Below are 7,061 nucleotides of genomic sequence, written 5' to 3' on the forward strand. Positions count from 1 at the left end.
CCATTAACACCGTTGGGTGCCGGACGGCTCAGTGGTCTATCGGTTAAGGGCTCTGGCGCCAGAATGGTACTTCCTGGGTTCGAATCTCGCGAGTGCGGGATCGTGGATGCGCACTGCTGAGGAGTCCCATAATAGGACGAAACGGCCATCCAGTGCTTCCAGGTTTTCGATGGTGGTCTAGCTTCAATTGACTCATGATTTCAACAGTGAAAAAAAGAAGTATAATATTACTTACTTACTTACTTGCGATTGTTACCCCTCATGGAGAAGCACTGGCCACTTACCAGCATTCTCTATTCAACTTTGTTGGGGATGTTAAATCCCTAGAACTTACTTGATAAATGACTTATTTTTGTAATTTTATTTTGAAAATTTGAATTTCCTTGTTTTCGCGCCAAAAGCGCTCCTTTCACTTTCGAGTCGTATTTCCCACTTGGTAATATCTTAAATGCTATTGGTCCGTTGTATCTTTTTAGTGTGCTATTTTGTAATGCTTCTCAAGGACAACTTTGTACTGTATAAATATGTTTGATTTCTTTCTATTGTGATTGCTTGTACTTCGGCTGCTTACGGAATATATTTTCCCCTACTTCGTCTTGGACTTCTCATTCTAGTTAGCGGGGTCTAAGACAATGGATTAGATTAGCCTATCGTGTCACTGTGTCATTGACCTTTGTTCGTTTACCGAGAAATCATCATTAGTATCTAGCATATCAAACTCTGTCCTCGAAAATCCTTTCCACTTGTTTCAAGTTGATATTCATTATTTGCATGTCTGCTTTCATTTCCTGATGTAGTGTGTTGTTTCGTCCTTTTCTTTTCTGTTTCCCTTCAAGATTCCGAGTAAGCGCTTGTCTGATGATACAGTTTGATGATTTCTTCAATGTATGTCCTATCGACTTCCAACATGTTTTCTTAATTTCCTTTTCAGTTAGTAGTTGGTTTGTTCTATCCCATAATAGGCTAATGCTAATGGCAAGTACAACTCCGTATGTAGCTCTTCTAGAGTTACTGTCGGTCCCACGCCCGGGTAAAGGAGTTGGGTTGGGCATGGGGTTAGCGACCCGATCCCATAGAAATCTAACTCGCTAAAAAAACGCTAACAAGTAATGGAAAGTATAACATAGTTGAAACATTATTCAAATTATAATAATAAATCAGTCAGAGAATCCAAGTTTAATTATTTAAGTCATTGAGTAGTATATACTGAATAATTTAAATGTATCAGTAAAATTAAGTAAACGTATGTAGTCACTAGGGTGAATGTTAATCACAAGAAGTTTTAAACCAAAAGGTCACTGAATTTCTTAATTTTTTTTCCAAAATTTATGGTGTAACTTATTTTCAACCTTTATAATACAACTATCGTAGTTTATTTTTCTGGTTAGCATTTTTTTAGCAAGCACGGGATACAACGGACAGCTAGGATGCAGCTGGACGATTTAGACTACGCAAATGATCTGGCTCTTCTATCACAAACGCAACAACAAATGCAGGAGAAGACGACCAGTGTAGCAGTAGCCTCAGCAGCAGTAGGTCTCAATATAAACAAAGGGAAAAGCAAGACTCTCAGATACAATACAGCATGCACCAATCAAATTACACTTGATGGAGAAGCTTTGGAGAATGTGAAAACAATTACATATCAGGTCATCATCCTTGATGAACACGGTGGATCTGTTGCAGATGTGAGGACGCGGATCGCCATAGCGAGAGCAGCATATTTACAAGTGAAGAACATCTGGAACTCAAAACAATTGTCAATCAACACCAAAGTCACAATTTTCAATAACGATGTCAAGATGTTTCTACTGTATTGGGCGGAAACTTGAAAAAACTACTACAACCATCATTCAGAAGATACAGGTGTTTATTAACAGTTGTCTACGCAAGATACTTCGGATCAGTTGGCCAGATACTATCAGCAACAACCTACTGTGAGATAGAAAAAACTAGATTCCTGTGGAGGAAGTAATCAGGAAGAAGTGCTGGAAGTGGATAGAACACACATTGAGGAAATCACCAACTGTGTCACAAGACAAGCCCTCACATGGAATCCTGAATGCCAAAGGAGAAGAGGAAGATCAAAGAACACATTGCACCGAGAAATGGAGACAGACATGAGAAGAATGAACAAAAATTGGATAGAACTAGAAAGGAGGGCCCAATGTAGAATGGGTTAGAGAATGCTGGTCTGTGGCCTATGCTCCATTGGGAGTAACAGGCGTAAGTAATTAAGTAATAGTAGTTTATTATAACGTTCCATTTATGTGTAAATGGCACAAAATTATCAGTTCACCAAGACTTTGCACAGTATAAAGTAAACCTATGTGGCTATATCCCAACATAAGATGCTTGATATATCCTACCACTATCAACTATGTACAAAGTTTGATGAATATGCAAACTCAGTGGTCTAAAGATTAAGCGTTTGCGAGAGAGACCGAAAATTCTGAGTTCGAGTCCCGTGTGCGCAGTCCCATACTAAAACAAAACAGCCGTCAAACAGTGCTTCCAGCTTTTTAATGTTGTTCTAGTTTATAACGACTCATGAATTCAACTAATTAAAAATGTAAGCGACAGAAATGACAAGCTGTTTATTTGTAGGGCTTAAATACAATATTAAGCTAGGGATTTTAGATCCGAATATCAGAAAACCAGGAAATGTTTAAGCCTTCAAACCAATTATATGTATTAGAATTACTGAACCAATCGTGTACACTATGACTTATTGTGCCGTAATTGTTTGTTTTTCTAAGTTGAAACATAAACTGACATTTTATTTTGCAAATGAAAACTTACCATTTCAAACTTAGTGAATTAATGTACAGTGATTTGGTAATTAAATGATATATAACAAACCAATCAACTCATAAAGTATTTCGGTCAGGAACTAATGGATAGTATAGGCCCCACAACTTAATCAATTTAGTCTTGAACTATATAGTTAATATAGTGGTGAGTATTTCCACCTGTCACGTGGAAGGCCCGGGTTCGATTCCCAGTCGAGGAGTCAACCCAATCACACTTGATGGCGAAACTCTGGAAGAAGTGGAAACATTCACGTATCTAGGAAGCATCGTTGATTAACAAGGAGGATCGGATGCAGATGTAAAGGCGAGGATTGGCAAAGCAAGGACAGAATTTCTATAATTGAAGAACATATGGAACTCAAAACAACTGTCAACTAATTTCAAAGTGAGAATCTTCATAAGAACTTTAAGACAGTCCTACTGTACGGAGCTGAAACGTGAAGCACTACTTCATCCATCGTCAAGAAGGTACAAGTATTTGTAAACAGTTGTTTACCCAAAATACTCAACATTCACTGTCCGGATACTATCAGCAACAGCGTTTTATGGGAGAGAACAAACCAATTTTCAATCGAAGAGGAAATTAGGAAACAAATGTTTGAAGTGGATCGGATATACATTGAGGAAATCGCCAAACTGCATCACGAGGCAAGCCCTAACTTGGAATCCTGAAGGGAAGTGGAAAAGAGGAAGGCCGAAAAACACATTACTCCGGGAGATAGAAGCAGATATGAAAAGGATGAATAACAATTGCAAAGAAGTGAAATGGATCGACCAGGACAGGGTTGGATGGAGAATGCTGGTGAGCGGCCTATGCTCCTTCACGAGGGGTAACAGGCGTAAGTAAGTATATAGTTAAGAATGACAAATTTTTCTACAGCTTCATTGATGATATTGTGGTGTGTGCTACTGATGTCTATAGATTTAAGTAGTATGTATCATCAATAGAAAGTGAAATACCTGGTGGCAGAAGAATAAGAAGATCGAAGAAAACAGAACGAGAACAGAGAATGGTTGCTATGGAAATGAAGGAAGAATGAAGTCTGAGACAATTGATTGATATTTTGCAAATGAAGTATTTACTGTATGGTTCTCAGAGTTTCTGAAGATGTTCTGTAATGTTTGGTTCAAATACATTCGATTGTCTCCACTTATGTTCTCATTCATCTCTTAACTGTACTGTTTTCTCCATGAATGTATGAGCTACTTTTGTTGTTCTTATAAACATCTCTGTGAAATGTGAATCACTATCAGTCAATAGGGAATATGTAACATTGAATCCATTTAATTCATATTAAATACAGATTATTCAATGTTTTTATAATGAATACCGGAAGAAAATGAATCATTCAATTGACTTATTCCCATTGAATACATTATAAACCATTAAGCTAAATATACATACTACTATCTTTAATAAATATAGTATACAATTAAACGGAGTATTTGGTAATTCCTTATTTTTGCCTCCCCCCCCCCGAACTCGTGACTCCTCCCCCCCCCCAAATAAAGAGAGTAAATACCATTTACTATTCACTTGAGAATATAAAGTGAATTCTTTCTATTTGTAGATGTATATACTACTTACTTACACCTATTACCCCTTGTGAAGTAACGTAAGATATATGTGTTTGTTAGCTATCAATTATCAAAGATGAGACAAAACAATGACAATTCTTAACTGTTTACGTTTCTATTACACCATTGTTGCCCTTTCTTATTAAGTATCTCTCTGACTTGTTTTTGGTAGTACACACTGGAAATATTACCAATATACCGGTATATGTTTATAGATGTTTTCAGGGACTATTGTTTGTATCTAAATATAGTGATTCGCTTTGTATTCTATCGTTTTGCTTGAATTTATTCTAACTTCCGGTGGGGGGAGAAAGGAGGTAAGAATGATTATAATTATATACTCCCCCCCCCAAAAAAAAACTATCCATTAAGCTTAGAAATGAATGGAATACATAATGCTTAAAATGATGATCTAGGGATGATGATTATACAATAATAATATGAAATTAAATAATTTTCAGAGAACATATTTCAGGTGTGTGTATGTGTGTGTTCTAACTCATCTTACTGAATCATGTTATATTTGTTATATTTTTATTACTTTGTCTCATGGAAAATCCTCGTGGTGTAGATGTTTTCATCTGTGGATTAGTTGGAATTGGCCATTAACACTGTTAGATGCCGGCGTTCACGCGCGTAACCGATAGGTCCTATATGAGCACTGATGAAGAGTCCTATACTAGAACTAAACGGCCGTCTAGTGCTTCCAGATTTTCCATGATAGTCTAGCTTTAATCGACTCATGAATTCAACTATTAAATTGTGTTAAGTTTTTGGTTCTTTTTTTAGTGTTAATATATGTAACTGACTAGTTACTTTTTGACAAATGTATAGTCTGAATGGCTTACTTTGATATTGCCATTAAGTCATAAGTTTTCAAATGAAGTTGCATAGTGGTTATCGCTAGAAGCCAGGACGCATCAGGATCTAGCTACATTCCAGAGTAGATGTTTACAACAAGTTTCGAATCCAGTACATTTCACTTGAGAAGTAGAATGGGATGTTCATTGAGCTGCTGAGTTTAGAAAACCATCCAGTTATTTAACTATTTTTCTAATGTACTGAACACATTAAAACAGAAGCTCAGCATGAACATTAACACTAGCTTGTGCGTATATCTAGCGGATGATTCCAAAATAAGACGAAACGAGCATTCTAAATTTTCTTTCTAGTCATTATCGAACATCAGTAAGTAGATTTATGTCTGACGAATTTACTTAAATTTAGAATACAACTTTACCAATAACGCAATCATCTTACTCACAATTTAATCAGGTTTGGTCTTCTTTGAATCATAAATCAAAGACAAAATAAAAAAAATTACAAAGTTGTATTAAATCAGATGAATGCACACTGGTGAGGAGTCCCACAATAGGACGAAACGGCCGTCCAGTGCTTCCAGGTTTTCCCTGGTGGTTTAGCTTCAGTTGACTTACGCTTTCACCTATGCAAAGAAATCTTGTTTATGTATCCCTTTTTTGGAATTATTTCTATCAGTCAGATTTCACGATTTCGGATTCCTGTTAGGTTAACCATTAAATCAAACTTTAAATGTTAAGGGTATCAGACAAAGTGAATGACCTCTTCACCTATGGATATGTGAACACAGATTAGCGGTGGACCAACATAGTATGTTATCACTTCTATCAATCAACATAGATAATTACCGCTATGGATTTGATTGAGCAAGTGTAGCCTACAACATATGTTCGCTGTTAGATTATACTTATCAGGTAATATTATTTGTTGATATTCCTTCTTAAACATATGATTGTCTGACAATTAGCCTAGAACCTTGATCTAGGGTTCTCTATCGATTATTATGAAAGAACTAACAAGCTTAATCATGATAATAATTGATTTTCTTAGGATAAGATAAAATGTGTAACCGCATATTTATTCAATGGGATATTTACATAAGATGTGTTCAGTGTAAAATATATATTTCACTTCAGTGTTATATTTATTTAACATAGTATCCAGTATTACTTACTTCCTTACGCCTGTTACTTCCAATCGAGCATAGATCGCCAACCAGCATTCTCCAACCCACTCTACAATCGGTCTTCCTTTCTAGTTCTATACAACTTTTGTTCATTCTTCTCATGTCTGTCTCTATTTCTCGGTGTAATGTGTTCTTTGGTCTTCCTATTCTCCTTTGACCTTCAGGATTCCATGTGAGGAATTGTCTTGTGACGCAATTGGGTGATTTCTTCAATGTGTATCCTATCTACTTCCAGCGCTTCTTTATGATTTTTTCCTCCACTGGAATCTAGTTTGCTCTCTCCCACAGTAGGTTGTTGCTGATAGTGTCTGTCCAACGGATCCGAAGTATTTTGCGTAGACAACTGTTAATAAACACCTGTATCTTCTAGTATCTAGTATATCTTTGTGTAAAATTCAATTTTTATATTTTCCGCCTATTTTTGTTAATGAAGATATTTATCGACTAAACATCACAGCCCGATAAATTCTGTATAAAAGTGATTACATTTAATTGTTAATGTGTTATTTCGGAGCGTGAATGAAATCTACATCTCCTACTAGTTTTTTTTTGTTTTTTTTCTTCCCTGTATCGTGTGAATAACGATTTTCTGTTGTAAATACTAATGTTTTGCAGTCATATTAGGAGCTCCTGACAGTATAATTAAATTCAACTTAGTATTGTTT

General features: G+C 36.0%; 1 non-coding gene across 1 annotated transcript; it reads left to right on the plus strand.

The window, feature by feature from the left end:
• The first annotated feature begins 2,942 nt into the window (after positions 1-2,942).
• Smp_tRNA_00621_Pseudo_GTC.1.1 lies at positions 2,943-3,013 on the plus strand. Its single transcript has one exon. It is a non-coding gene (tRNA).
• The last annotated feature ends 4,048 nt before the right edge of the window (positions 3,014-7,061 follow it).

Source organism: Schistosoma mansoni, chromosome 6 (assembly GCF_000237925.1).
Source record: "Schistosoma mansoni strain Puerto Rico chromosome 6, complete genome".
Taxonomy (NCBI): domain Eukaryota; kingdom Metazoa; phylum Platyhelminthes; class Trematoda; order Strigeidida; family Schistosomatidae; genus Schistosoma; species Schistosoma mansoni.